We start from the raw sequence: 15,498 nt of genomic DNA on the forward strand, positions 1-15,498 counted from the left end.
CTCAGGACCACCCGAACAACCACCGACATATGAACCAAAACACCCATAACGAGGGAACAGGGGACCTGACGCGACCAAATGTGGGAACACCACCGGGTACATGTGGAGGCGAGCCCAAGGCATCGTTAATAAAGAGGCCGATATCACACCTTGAATCCCCAACCACAGGTGTACAGGACGAGAATGCCCCCAACAACAGGGGATTAACATCAGACATCAGGGACAGAACCCGGGGAGGGATTCGGAACACCAACCCCAAATGAGTCTTGAACAGAACCCCAACGAAAGCCAATCCCCGTGTAGGAACCAGGAAGGACTCCAAAACATTCACGAGGAAACTGTGATGCCCCAGGACATGGAACACACCCCGGACATGAAACTCTGCCACAGAAAAGAAGAAGCAGAAATGAAAGTGTCATCCAGAGAAGGAATACACACAAATGCCCCCCCCCCCCTCCCCTGCAAGAGTCCAACAAGAGGAGCCAGACCCATAGTAAAGGACCCGGGAGAAGAGCAGAAACCAAAAGGCAATACCAGGAACCGGTAATGACGACCCAGGACGCTAACCGGAGAAACCGCTGAGAGACGGGAAGAAACAGGCACATGTATACAAGCATCTCTCAAGACCAAAGACTCCAGGAAACACCCTGAGACACCAGAGGAAGGAACAACTGTAGTGAAACCATAACTAAATACTGGCGCGGGACGAAAGCCCCGACCTACAACAGGCCCATCACAGGATGAAGATACCTGGTGCGTTTGTACACAATAATATAGTAAGGAATACACGCCCAACCTGAACAGATCGCAGGGCACAGGAAACACCGCACGGCTGGTCATCAGGGAAACAAATGCCTTCCAAAGCATCAACCGCCTTAGAGGGGCTCAGGGACAAGGCGCGGACCTGAAACAGCCTGGGGGAGTCCGGGTAAACCCAAGAAGTACACCCTCTGAAACCACTTGAAGAACCCATAGGACTGACACATCAAATGCCAAGAGCCCACGAATCAAGTGAGGCGACCCCCAACCGGACCAATACCAGGATCGATCCAGACATGACTTGTAAGCCCAGCACGTCCCCTCCTAGAACGACCAAAAGCATGCCGGGAAACAAAGGCACGGAAGTAACCAGTACGCTCAGGATCAATGAGCTTACGGCCCAACACAGTAGTAATCACCATGTCATTCAAAGGAGGACCAAGCAAAAGAACACCCGAAAAAGGGATCATCACCAGGAGACACCACTGCGCAGCGTCTGCCTTCCAGGAACGAGTCTACAACTGACGCCTGGAAGCGACAGACGACCCAGCTGCCGAAACCGCCCGCCCCCAATGAATCAAAGGGATCATCAGACATCAGGCGTACATGCCGCTCCAGCATTTCCAGATCAGAAGAAGCATCCTCCCCCTGATCCAACATACAGCCACAGATTGAAACCCATTAGCAAAGACTGGATCATGCAAGATGAACAGGCAGCAGCCCTGACAGAAAAATGCATAGCCTTAAAAGTGCGCATCACCGCACTATCCACTTTACGGGTAACCGGGACAGCAGAAGAAACCACTGAAACAACAGTCCCTTGAGAAGACATGCTGACCATCAAGGAATCAACCCCCAACGAGGAGGGGCAGTACACAGCAAATCCTGCAGGGGTTTCCTTTACACAAAAAACACGGAAAGGAACCAAGTACACAACCAACCACACAAACTCCAGAAGCCTCAAAACTGAAGAATGTAAGGGCAATGATCCAGGCTCAGGGCGCTGACACGGAAAGAATAAAACATCAGCAAGAGGTGACACAGATACAGGAAAACACCAAATGCACGTGAAAGTGCCCAAGGACCAACGCAAGAACGGCCCCATGCACAAAGCGTCATCAACACAGGCCCACTGCACCGCAGGAACCGGCCCCTGACACCGTAAAGCAGCAGCCACAGCAATTGCAAACATGCGCTGCAACAACCCCATAAAGGGAAACCCGAGCCCAGAAGGAGAACCCACTGAGAAGGAGCCAGGATCAGGCACGGCAGAAGCATCACGCCCCATGTCCACTCGAACAAACACAGGCAAAAGTGAAAACCACACGCTCGGTAAAAAAGGACCCTAGGTCGCTAGGTAACCGTCCCAATCACCATAACACACGCCCCCAATAGAATAAGAGCGCATGCAAACCGGCGCGCTCCGCCTAATTATTTGTGTTTAGCCAAAACACACGTCTGAGCACATCTCGCCCATCGACAAGCAACAGCACACAGACGTGTCATAAAGAAAGCGGAGGGGAAGAGGAACTGTCACCGCACCCGGCCGCGCCAAGTTAGCTCAGCATGACGCGCGGCCGGGAAAGAGCAGTCCCGAAAACGGTCCCGCTCAGAAGGACCACAGGAGCCCCTACAAAGCGCGAGGTCCAAAGCGACCGAGCACAAACAAACAAACGCCCCCAAGGTCCGCTACAGCAGGACACGGAGCGCGGAGGCAAACGAATGGGGAATAAAAGCATGTAAAATTCACAAAATGAAACATAGCGATTCAGAAACAATAAAAACAATATCACATCCCCCACCGAAATACCCAAGGCCAAAAAGGGGCTGCTCAAGCAAGACCCCAGCCTTCAAGAAACAACAACAAACACTCACCTGACCAGCAGGGAACACAGCACTCGGAGAAGTGCAGAAAAAAAGAACAGGTCGTGTTGGTGCTTCTGTGTCCCTTTATGGGATTGGCTGGAGCCACTGGGGGCCATCTTGGAGGAGGGAGAGGGAGACTAGAGCACTGTTTTTGTACTTGGAGTTCTGTGTGGAGCCGGAGGCTCATGGGTAATTACTGTGGCGAGGAAGACAGGACGAGGAGGTAATGGCCATTGGGTTTAATTGATTGTGGGCCTGATTCACAAAAGTCCTCCAACCCGTGGCAGGGGACCCACCATTTTGGTGAGAGGCCAGCACTCATGGCAGGACTTCCGTAATGAGAAACTGCAATGCGGAGGTCCCGTCATGAGTACGGCCCTGGCACAACTGTGGAGCCTCCGCCACAAGTGCGGATGCCCTGTGTGAATCAGGCCCTGTGTGTCAATGGCATTTTCGTGTACCTATTGAATTGCCTCACTCGCTACACAATCCAGCATTGCTTGCTTAACTTGCAGATGCCAACAAAAATAATTTTGAGCTCAAACAGATCAAAAGTAACTAAAAGCATCCTGCAAACTTGCTGCAAATGTGTGCAGTTTAGTGCCAGACACTTTATTAATTTCAGCAGATCACATTTTAGCTGTTGATTTCTATATTCAAATACTACATTGTTTTATGTTAGAATATCATTAAAAAAATTATCATGACATATTTTTTGTGTCCCAATATTGCTACAAAAACATCTTCCTTTTTTGTGTAGATTTTCCATTATCAAATCCAATGGGACAGTATTTTTGTTAACGATATTTATGACCCAACATTAGTGTCAGACAATATTTAGGGCATTATTTTCTGGAATAATGCCTATTAAACAGTAAATAACGAGTTTAAACTTTTGCCCAGACAGTATTCATTTCCCTAATGGCCTGGAGAAAAGCTTTTGTCTACAGCATGAACAAATAATTTCCTTACACATGATTTTAAATGGAATTCAGAGTGGAAGTAATGATTACTTTGTTGTTATGAAGATATGTAGTATTACTGTGTATATTCATGTCACAGCACAGATGTCAAAACTACAGATCTTTCAAGAGGGCACTCCGGGAAGCAGCAAATCCCAAATATTTTAATTACCTTTTTAAGATCTGATATGATACATCTATAATGACTATTAGTGAGAAACCTAGTGTATATATATGTAATGTACAATACAGTTGTGCAGGGTTGTATTTTTCATAGAAAGGGTGCTTCCATAGGCCTATATTGTTTACACGTAGTAAACCCAAACTGAAAATTAGTACCAAGTAGTCTCCCCAACAACTAAACTCAGTGAGTCAGAGGAGACAGTGTTAATAATCGTGTGTTCCTGTGATTTCTTGCTTATGAAATTTAGGAGTCATGAGGGGATCATAAACAGAAACAAGCATTGCCTAAGTCAATATGTCTAGCCTATGCGAGCGCTATTGGCTACTGCAATGTGTTTAAGTCTTGTTGTACACCAGTGTGGCTGCTGTTCAACATGACTAAAAGTAAAGTGGAGTGGGGCAGAGCAGAGTGGGGTAGATTGAGGAAGAGTGGGGTGGGGTAGATTGAGGTAGAGTGGAGTGGGGTAGATTGGTGTAGAGTGGAGTGGGGCAGAGCGGAGTGGGGTAGATTGAGGAAGAGTGGAGTGGGGTAGATTGGTGTAGAGTGGAGTGGGGTAGAGTAGGGTAGATTGGAGGGGGTGGAGTGGGGTAGATGGGATTGTGGTAGTTTGGAGTGGGTAGATGAGTATATTAGTGTGGTAGACTGGAGAGGGTAGATTGAATTGGGGTAGATTGGAGTGAAGTGTGGTAGATGGGGTGGAGTGGAATAGATTGGAGTGGAGGAGATTGGGGTAGATCCGAGTGGGGTAGATAGGATTAAGGTAGATTGGGGTAGATTGGGCTAGAGTACAGTGGGATATTTTGGGGTAGATTGGAGTGGAGTGGGGCTGATTGGGGAAGAGTGCAGTGGGGTGGATTTGGGTAGATTGGAGTGGGTAGACTGGAGTGGAGTTGAGAAGATTGGAGTGGAGTTGTATCTTGTAGAATGTGGTTGATTGGGTGGATTATAGTAGGGTAGAATAGAACGGAGTGGGGTCATTTGGATTGGGAAAGATTACAGTAGATTGGAGTGGAGTGGGGTAGATTGGCGGAGTGGGGAAGGTTGAATTGATGTGGGGTAGATTGGGATGGAGTGCGGTAGATTGAGGTGGACTGAGTAGATTGGAGTAGGGTCTACTGTGGTAGATTGAGGTTGAATGGGGTAGAGTGGGGTAAATTAGAGGGGTAGATTGGAGTGGGGAGTGGCGTAGATTGAATTGGGGTAGAGTGGAGTAGATTGTGGTGGAGTGGGGCAGATTGGAGTAAAGTGGGCTAGGTTGGAGTGGGACATGTTGGAGTAGATTGGAGCTGCGTGGGGTAGATTGGGAAAGAGTGCAGATTGGGTAGATTGGAGTGGAGTGGGGTAGATTGGAGTGAGATGCTGAGGAGCGGCGAGGAGTTGATTGAAGTGGAGTGTGGTAGATTAGAATGGAGTGGGGTAGAGTGGAGTGGGGTAGATTGGAGTGGGGTGGAAGGGAGTTGGATATATTGGAATGGAATCACAATTGTAGTGGAGTGAGATAGATTAGGAAGATAGGAGTAGGGAATATTAGAGAGGAGTGGAGTGGGTAGATTAGGGTAGAGTGGAGTGAGTAGGTTAGGCAGATTAGAGTAGGGTAGATAAGAATAAAGTGGGGTCGAGTAGAGTGGGGTAGATTAGAGTGGGATAGATTGTATACGGATTGGAGTGGTGTAGATTGGAGTGGGATGGGGTGGATTGGAGGGGGAAAGAGGGGTGTAGGATAGAGTGAGGTGCAGTTTGATTGCAGTGGGGTGGAGTAGAGTACTGTGAAGGGGTAACATTGGGGTATATTGGGGAAGAGTGGGGTAGATTGGAGTGGAGTAGATATGGACAGATTGGATTGGGGTAGATCGGGTTGTAGATTGGAAGGGGTAGATTGGTGTAGGGTGGACTGGGCTGGAGTGGGGTTGGGTAGATTGAAGTGTGGTGGATTGGAGTCAGATCAGATCAGAGTGGGGTGGTTTGAATGGAGTGTGGTAGATTGGAGTGGGGTAGATTAGAGTGAAGAGGAGTGGGGTAGATTTGGTGGAGTGGGGTAGATTGGAGTTGTGTTGGGTAGATTGGAGTTGCGTAGGGTAGATTGGAATGGGGTGGGGTGAGGGAGATTGGGGTAAAGTGGGGTACAATGGGGTAGAGTGGGGTAGGTTAGAGTGGAGTGAAGGAGATTGAAGTTAGGAGTGGGTGAGATTGAATTGGGGTAGATTGGGGTAGAACGAGTGAGCTAGATTGGAATGGGCTGCTTTTGAGTGGGGTAATTGGATTGTAATACATTGGGGTAGAGTGAAGTAGGATATATAGGGGTAGATTGGAGTGGGATTGTTTAGATTGTGGAACAATGGAGTGCAGTGGATTGGGGTTTGTTGGAGTGGAGTCGGGTAGTTGGCTGCCAGTGTGGGTTTACAGTCAGCAGCTTTCGATGAATGTAGTCAGGCCATAGGGTGTTGGCAAACCTTGGGCTGCTTTGCTGGTCCAAGAGGGAAGGCACCACCTGAGCTGAAATCTTCTGTCTCGTCTACACTTAGAAGAAAGAAGATCCTCCCAAAGGTCCGGCGGCGGTAAAATCTCTGGAGTCTGCCTCCTGAGTTATCCCCACCAAAAGTTCACTCCGGGCCGCGTCACTTTACCCGCATTTGATGCTCCCGCCTCGAGGTAGAAGATCATCATCTGCTCTGGGGCCAAGATGTGCCCCCTCTGATGCTTAGAATCGGGACTGAGAGTCGGGGGCAGAATTCGGCCCAGGCTTTGTAATTAAAACTCCACAGGCAGAGGGGGAGGGAGGCTCTCATTTCCTGCTAGTGATGGAGGAGAGGGCCCCAGTGGCATTCCACTTGTCCACAAGCCTCAGTGAGCCAAGTTCGACGCACTGCAGTCTGCTACAGCCCACACCTCACAGCTGCATCCCTCAGCTCATGAATGAGCCTCAAATCAGCCACAGTTGGGGACCCCAGGTATGTCAATGTACTCCCCAGCCACCACTGTCATTGGGCCGGCCCATGGTCAACCATCTAGCAGCGCCTCATTGTTGGTGACCTTGCCGAGAGGCTTCAGAATGTGCCCACCATGATAGGTGTCCTGGCTATGCCTTAAGAAAGGCATGCTTTTGAGTGTGTTCTGCCCCTGTGTATAAGAGATATGCATGCACTGTAAGAATGTCAGATTTGTTCTGTCCCAGTATTTACACAAATAACAATTTAAATACCACTATTTTGCTTAAATATTTTTTATAGCACTACTCATCCTAATCCAGGGCATCACACGTACACAATACACATTGACAATATACTAAGTGTGTGTATGTCAATGAACAAGATGTACTATATAAGACAGTGAAGGTTACAATGTGTAAGAGTCACCTGTCCTTCATAGCTCACTGTGCTATATTTAGGATGATTACAATTTATATGACTTTGTAACCAATTAATCAGAAAAGATTTACTGCCACGTTTGCTTATTGAAAAATAAATGTATACTTTGAGGCCCAGATTTTGCATCGTGGTTGCGTCACTTTTTTAGCTCAACTCTGACGCAAAATCTCATTTTTTAAATATTGTAGTGCACTTAAATGTACTCATGATAGACCTGCTAAACATATCTGGAAGGTCTTAAGATCAGATGTCACTTCTTATGATGTCACTTCCTGTAAGGTCCTGGGGTGAGATGCCACTTCCTGTAATGTCACATGCGATGTCAGGCTCCGTGATGTTACGCTCCATGATGTCACAACGCATGCCTTTACAAGGCATTTTTTTCTATCGCAACATCCATTACAACGCATGATTTTACAACGCCTGCCATCACAACACATTTTTAGAAACTATGCTTACAACACATTCCATTACAACGCATACCATTACAACGCATAATACTTTTAGGGCAATAGTAGTGTAAGTGTTGGTTAGTGTAGGGGTAAAAATTACTATTCCCACTCCAGTGAGTGCAACAGTAGGGTAAGTGTTGGATAGTATTGGGGTAAAAATTTCTATTCCAACTCCAGTGAATGCTACAGTAGGGTAAGTGTTGGATAGTGTAGGCGTAAAAATTACTTTTCCCACTCCAGTGAGTGCAACCGTAGGGTAAGTGTTGCATAGTGTGGGAGTAAAAATGACTATTTCCCATTACTTACCTTATAATGCGCTGTAATGGCATGCTGTGTAGTGGCATGCGTTGTAATGGCATGCATTGTAGTGACATGCGTTGTAATGGCTGTGTTGTAATGGTATGCGATGTAAAGGATGGTGCCTTGTAATGAGTGCGTTGTAGAGGTGTTGTGTTGTAATGACTGCATTGTAATGGTTGTTTCCCGTCCCATATACCTGTAGTTTTTAGGTCTCGCCTGTCGATGCGCATGCGCATCGAGCAAGCGAGACTATAGGGGCTCATCAACTCTTTATCTAACTGCAAGGAATCGTGGCGATTCCTTGCAGTGCCCGTGACTTTTAAGGTCAATGCGCATGCGCATTAAGCTTATGCGCATGCGCATTGACCTTAAAAGTCACGGGCGCGTGCACGTCCGTGTTTGTTTACCCGCTCCGCCCCCTCCCGCCGTGTCGCCTTGCCTACTCTCTCTCTCCCCTCTCCGCCCCCGTTCCGCCCCCTCCCCTTCGTGTCGCATTTCTCCTCCCCCTTCCCCTCTCTTCCCTCCGGCTTCTTTTTTTTTGTTTATTTTACTCGCACCTCTCCCCTCTCCGCCCCCTCCCCCGTTCCGCCCCCTCCCGCCGTGTCGCCTTGCCTACTCTCTCTCCCCTCTCCGCCCCCGTTCCGCCCCCTCCCCTTCGTGTCGCATTTCTCCTCCCCCCTCCCCTCTCTACCCTCCGGCTTCTTTTTTTTTTGTTTATTTTACTCGCACCTCTCCCCCGCTCCGCCCCCTCCCCGCTAGTCATGTTACCACCAGCCAATCCTGCCTCAGCACCATCCGTGCCTTTCAAACCTCTTTGGGTTCCACAGTGGTGTCCGTGCCAACTTTGAGTTCTACTCCGAAATCTGTACTAGCTCTTTGAACGTAAACACGTATGCCGATGGCAATGGAGGAGGATCCACATCCCCTCGTCTATGTTTACCCGCTCCGCCCCCTCCCGCCGTGTCGCATTTCTCCTCCCCTCTCTTCCTTCCGTCCTGCCCGCCCCCTCCCCTGCCCGCCGTGTTACAGTGAAAGGCTTGTTCCCATTTAGGAGTCATCTCCGCGCGCAAGTCTATTATCGGAACTCTACTTCTAGTCAGTTCCAGCTTTGGTAAGGAAAACCTCCCGCCCGCCCACTTTAACTTTTTTATCGTACGTTAGTAACATTACCTTACAGATTTAAATCTGTACTCCATAGGACCCCCATCAGCGTCCACACGTGCATGGCCCCCATCCTTTGTGGCAACCTACGGGTAAGCTCAAATTCTGATTTTAAGTGCCCGTATCACTCACTTCACTTCTACGGACACCTCTGACCCCGGTCGTCACTACCAGTTCTCATTGCTTGCAGCATGGTTTTATTAAGTTCACAAGACCCGCTCACCTTGCGTCTTCCGGCACCGCTAATTACAAGTGTCACTTCTAGTTCTTACCGATCGCAGCATGTAATTTTTGCGTTCACCAGTCTGGCTCACCCTTCCGCCAGTATCACCCAGCTTAAGCATCCCACGATCGGAAAGAGCGCCCTTAGAAACGTATTAGACCCTAATTGAGTTTGAGTCCATTAAACGCTGCACTTTTATTGATGCTCAGCATTTTATTGATTAATTTACCACCGTATCAACCATGGCACACGTGGTATCTTTTTGCACTTAGACAGCCACAATCACAAATTTTTCACCATCATCTCTATTTCACAAAGGAGTAATCTTTTGACTTTCCCATGTTTGATCGATCTCACCCTCACTCACCCTCACCCACACTCACCCTCACCCTCACTCACCCTCAACCCCTCACTCACCCTCAACCCCTCACTCACCCTCACTCACCCTCACCCTCACTCACCCTCAACCCCTCACCTACCCTCACCCTCACTCACCCTCAACCCCTCACCCTCACCCTCACTCACCCTCAACACCTCACCCTCACTCACCCTCAACACCTCACCCTCACTCACCCTCAACCCCTCACCCTCACTCACCCTCAACCCCTCACCCTCAACCCCTCACTCACCCTCACTCATCCTCACTCACCCTCAACCCCTCACCCTCACTCACCCTCACTCACCCTCAACCCCTCACCCTCACTCACCCTCAACCCCTCACCTTCACTCACCCTCAACCCCTCACCTTCACTCACCCTCAACCCCTCACCCTCACTCACCCTCAACGCCTCACCCTCAATCACCCTCAACCCCTCACCCTCCCCCACCTTCACTCACCCTCACTCACCCTCACTCACACTCACTCACACTCACCCACCCTCAACCCCCCTCAACCCCTCATCCTCACTCACCCTCAACCCCTCACTCACCCTCAACCCCTCACCCTCACTCACCCTCAACCCCTCACCCTCAACCCCTCACCCTCACTCACCCTCAACCCCTCACCCTCACTCACCCTCAACCCCTCACCTTCACTCACCCTCAACCCCTCACCTTCACTCACCCTCAACCCCTCACCCTCACTCACCCTCAACCCCTCACCCTCACTCACCCTCAACCCCTCACCCTCACTCACCCTCAACCCCTCACCTTCACTCACCCTCAACCCCTCACCTTCACTCACCCTCAACCCCTCACCCTCACTCACCCTCAACGCCTCACCCTCAATCACCCTCAACCCCTCACCCTCCCCCACCTTCACTCACCCTCACTCACCCTCACTCACACTCACTCACACTCACCCACCCTCAACCCCCCTCAACCCCTCATCCTCACTCACCCTCAACCCCTCACTCACCCTCAACCCCTCACCCTCACTCACCCTCAACCCCTCACCCTCAACCCCTCACCCTCACTCACCCTCAACCCCTCACCCTCAACCCCTCACCCCAACCCCTCACCCTCACCCTCACTCACCCTCACTCACTCTCACTCACCCTCAACCCCTCACCCACCCTCACCCACACTCACCCTCACCCTCACCCTCACTCACCCTCAACCCCTCACCCTCACTCACCCTCAACCCCTCACCCTCAACCCCTCACCCTCACTCACCCTCAACCCCTCACCCTCAACCCCTCACCCTCACTCACCCTCAACCCCTCACCCTCAACCCCTCACCCTCACTCACCCTCACCCTCACTCACCCTCACTCACCCTCACCCTCACTCACCCTCAACCCCTCACCCTCACTCACCCTCAACCCCTCACCCTCAACCCCTCACCCTCACTCACCCGCAACCCCTCACCCTCAACCCCTCACCCTCACTCACCCTCAACTCCTCACCCTCAACCCCTCACCCTCACTCACCCTCAACCCCTCACTCACCCTCAACCCCTCACCCACCCTCAACCCCTCACCCTCAACCCCTCACCCTCAACCCCTCACCCTCAACCCCTCACCCTCAACCCCTCACCCTCAACCCCTCACCCACACTCACCCACACTCACCCTCACCCACCCTCACTCACCCTCACCCTCACCCTCACTCACCCTCACCCTCACTCACCCTCAACCCCTCACCCTCACTCACCCCCACTCACCCTCAACCCCTCACCCTCAACCCCTCACCCTCCCTCACCCTCATTCACCCTCAACCTCACTCACCCTCAACCCCCCACCCTCACTCACCCTCAACACCTCACCCTCACACAGTGCAATAGGTCTCACAGGATTTTTAGTTAAAGCTTTTACAATTGTTTATTGCTTTTTTGATTTGTAATTCTTTAGCATTGGCTACAAAAAATAAAAATGCAAAAAATTTACAACAAAAAAACCCATAAACAATTCTAAAAGCACTAACTCTAATGCTGCGAGACCTATTGCATTTCTAATGCTTGTTTTTTCAGTCGAAGGGCATGGTCTTGCAAAGACATTAATTTAGTTTTCCTTTTAATAGAAGATATTTTGTCTTTGAAAATTTTGAGTAATTAATTTATTTTGACATTAGGGGAGGGGATGCAAAATAGACGAAGGCTGAAGTGTTTCAATCGTTGTTATAGAGGAAGCAATGTATATTCTTGGATGAGATATTTCTATAAACTTGAATTAAGTTAGATTTGGTGGATAAGGTTGATTCTTTGCAATCTCTCCCCATCTGTTTTAGTATGAACAGTAAAGGGGAGCTGGTTTGGTGCCATTTGTTTTCAATATTTTTCATCATTGTTTTTCTGAATCACATTTAACTCCCAGGATAATGGCGTATTTATTGACAGTGTCATTGATTTCAGCAGGTAAGTCCAAATGCAATGATTTAGAAGCGAAGGAGTTTTAGATAGTCTGTGATAGTTTTTTGGTTGGATCCATCAGTCTGTGTCTTACGTTTTATTGGGCGTAATAGGAGACGGCATGGGACAAGGATGTGAAAAGAAGCAGGAGAATGACTTAATAGCTTCACACATAAGGAAAAGAAACATTTGATGAAACTGAGATCAGGAAAGAGTACACCTAGTATTTTACTCCTCTTTTGTTGGGCTGAGAAGAGTGTTGAAGGGGTTGTGTGAATAAAGTAGTTCGTAAAGAATCAGAAAGAGCTTGCCTTTTGGGTCGCCCCACTCAATGCTGAAATCACCCAGAAAGATTTTATCAAGGACGGCATAAATTTCGATATCAGATATGTAGTGAAATAGTCAGTGAAAGCTACTTTGGGATTTGGGGGGTGGCTTATGGTGTCTCTAGGAAGTGTGTGTTAGGGTTAGTGTGATGGCAATTTTCAAGCATTTAAAAGTGCCATAAACTGTGAAAGGTGATAGTGGTCAGATGATGGCACCTTTGTGTAAAATAAACAGTCATACTCTAAGTCGATATCCTGCCCATTGGAATAATCCTCTGACCATGGGAAATTAGGAGTTCAAAGAAGAAATTGATGTGTATGACATGACCACCAACACACAATAGCATTCCGAGTGACTGCATTGGCCTTTGACATACTCTTAAACTTGAAAACTCTTACACAAACGCATTTGCACACTGAGAAGCTGCTCTTGCACATGAGCAGCTTCAGGATTGGCTACAGGGCAGTCTGGGAGCCTGTGCCTGCCTGCAGTGGAGAGGAGAGGAGCAAAAGAGCGGGATCCTGGGGAGCAGAAGTTTTTTTTCTTTTTTTTTTCTTTGTCTCCGTCGTCCCCCATCCACCCCCAACCCTCTCCCCCACCTGCGTCTTTTCCCTGACATGAGCTGCTCCTGTTAGTGCCCTGAAACCCTACTCACCACCAGGCGGCATGTGTTCTAGAAAAAAACATCCTACACCCTCTCCTCTTACATGGATACTCAGCAGGATTGTCACATGAATTCTTTCACTTTCACTTTGAAGTCTGAGAACAAAAAATAAATACCAAGCTACTTAAAAGAGAGAGCCTGAAATGTGACCTCTGTCTTTGAATGCTCAGCAAATGCGACAAGATAAGAACAAGATTTAAAGGCCTGCTTACAGGAAGCGAGATTGTGGAAGAGTACAGTAAAACAAGGTTTGGGCAACGGGAGGGACACACTCAAGCTGGACAGCCTTCAGCAAATAAAGCCAGCAAACAGAAAGCCAGAAAATGTGAGGTGAAAAGCACAAAGTCAATGGTAAGCAAAAGGCAGAATGTATTCCTAAATCAGCTTTCTGAAAGTCCCCAAGATGTCTTTAACAAACTAGACAGATGCACTGTCTGGTAGGCTTCGACCTAAAAAACGGTACAAACATGTGCAGGGTGAACATTCTCTCTACACACTCGTTTAAAAAAATCAGTGGTCAGTGGTGAGTGTGCCACAGTGACAAGGGCTTTTGCTGATATAACTCCTCTGAACCTGCCTGGGTACTCTAATGTGGCAGTTGTTCCATGTAGAGATGACACTAGAGGGCTCAGCGGCTCTTGCGTTCTCACACACCCCGCACAGAACAAGACGACAATCTGCTTCCTACATCACACTCAAAACCTGGAACAACCTCCAGCAACACATTAGGGCTTCCTCTTCTCTTCGCAAAGTCTACAAGAAGCTGGAGACCTGTCTTTTCAAATAAGTTAGTGTGACCCTACACCTGCTCAAAGTGCCTGGATACCCTAATGGATGCATTACATAACATAAAATATCTTAACATAATATAGCATGACATGACATATCATAACATAACATCACATAACATTGCATAACATTGGCTCAGAGGATTGGTTGAATGTCCACAATGGTCAAAATGACACCTGTCTCTTCTTATACCTAGTGTACGCCATACATAAATGCAGCCCGGTAATTATTTTAATGAGACCTGCTTGACCACAAAATTTGACTGCACAGTGATGCTACTTTTGGCACTCACTGAATGATAACAAGTGTAAAAGTTTAAATGTGAAACATAAAACATTTACATTTTCCTCACACTGCAAAAGTAGTAAGATCCTCATATTTTTCATCAATCTGCAATGAGATCAGTTAATGCTGTACCATAAAACAGGAATGCCATACAATCCCCAAAAAAACATCAAATCATGTTCTACCAGAAACACAGGTTAACATGGACTGGCACATATCACAAAGCATAACATACTGCTACATATGGCTAAGAATCAAAATGAGTCTTGGCCTCAAAATCTTTCTTCTTGGTCCTGGTTCATGCCAGAACCAAGCTGGAAAGAGCTTGCAAAATGAGTCAGAGGAAGTAAACCATTTGATCTGGAACAAGTGGAGAAGTGTGGCTCACTGGTTAGAGCAGGCAGACCCTGAAGCAGATGTCAGACCCGGGACCAGGGTTCAATTCCCGACGCGGCAGGGTCTTGAGTTCAAATGTCCATGGACTCGATACTTCTCACTTCGGTGCCTGACCTAATCATGGGTTCACACTCTGCAACTCTGGGCATTAAGCTTGCTTAATCTCCACAACGGCCCCCCGCGGCGGGATGCCTGGCTTTCACCTTGGGGATGCCCTGTAGGGGCTATCTCACAGGGAAAAGCCAGGACGGGTTCTCAAGGCAAGCGCTTAGAGACCCCTGGGTTATAAGCGCTATATAAATCCAACATACAATACAACATACAACAAGTATTTGCCAGTGAAGGCAGGAATGTGCTGGCAACAACATATATTCTCGGAATACCTTAAGTCCAATTCTCTGTAAATCCCATCAAGGCAGCAGGCTTCAAGACTCACCAAGGCCTGCTGAATCTCACGCAACGCAGATGTTATCCTCCAAAATGGCTTTGACAAGTGAACAGAAAACAAAGAGCCAAGTGAACAGAACATGAACACCAATGTGAACTGCAGCTCAGCTCAGCTCTTTGGTCAACAGGCCAAACCCAAGCCCATGAAGCATATCAAAAAAGAAAATGTATTATACAGCATCCTTTTTACATAAATACTCACCAAAACGCATTACTGGTTCAAGAAACACGCACTCCTTCTAAGTGTGCCTTAAGTTTCACCTAACACTTTTCCAGTTCCCTCATTCTGATGATGTCCCTCAACTATGTTGCCCTACTTGCTCAAGGCAGCAGCCTTGTTGGGGGGGCGGGGCATGGCTAGCAGTGTGGCTAGCAAGGCCAATGTGGCAGAGGCGCTCTAACGAGGCTCCGCGCACCTACTCCATTAGCTGCCATTAATGCTGGCCAAAATGCACTGTCTGCTGCTTTAACCTGCCTTATCTACCTCCTGCTGCTGTCCCCTACTGATAAATGTTGCTGCCATGCCATACAA

The sequence above is a fragment of the Lissotriton vulgaris genome, chromosome 10 (genome assembly GCF_964263255.1).
Source record: "Lissotriton vulgaris chromosome 10, aLisVul1.2, whole genome shotgun sequence".
Taxonomy (NCBI): Eukaryota; Metazoa; Chordata; class Amphibia; order Caudata; family Salamandridae; genus Lissotriton; species Lissotriton vulgaris.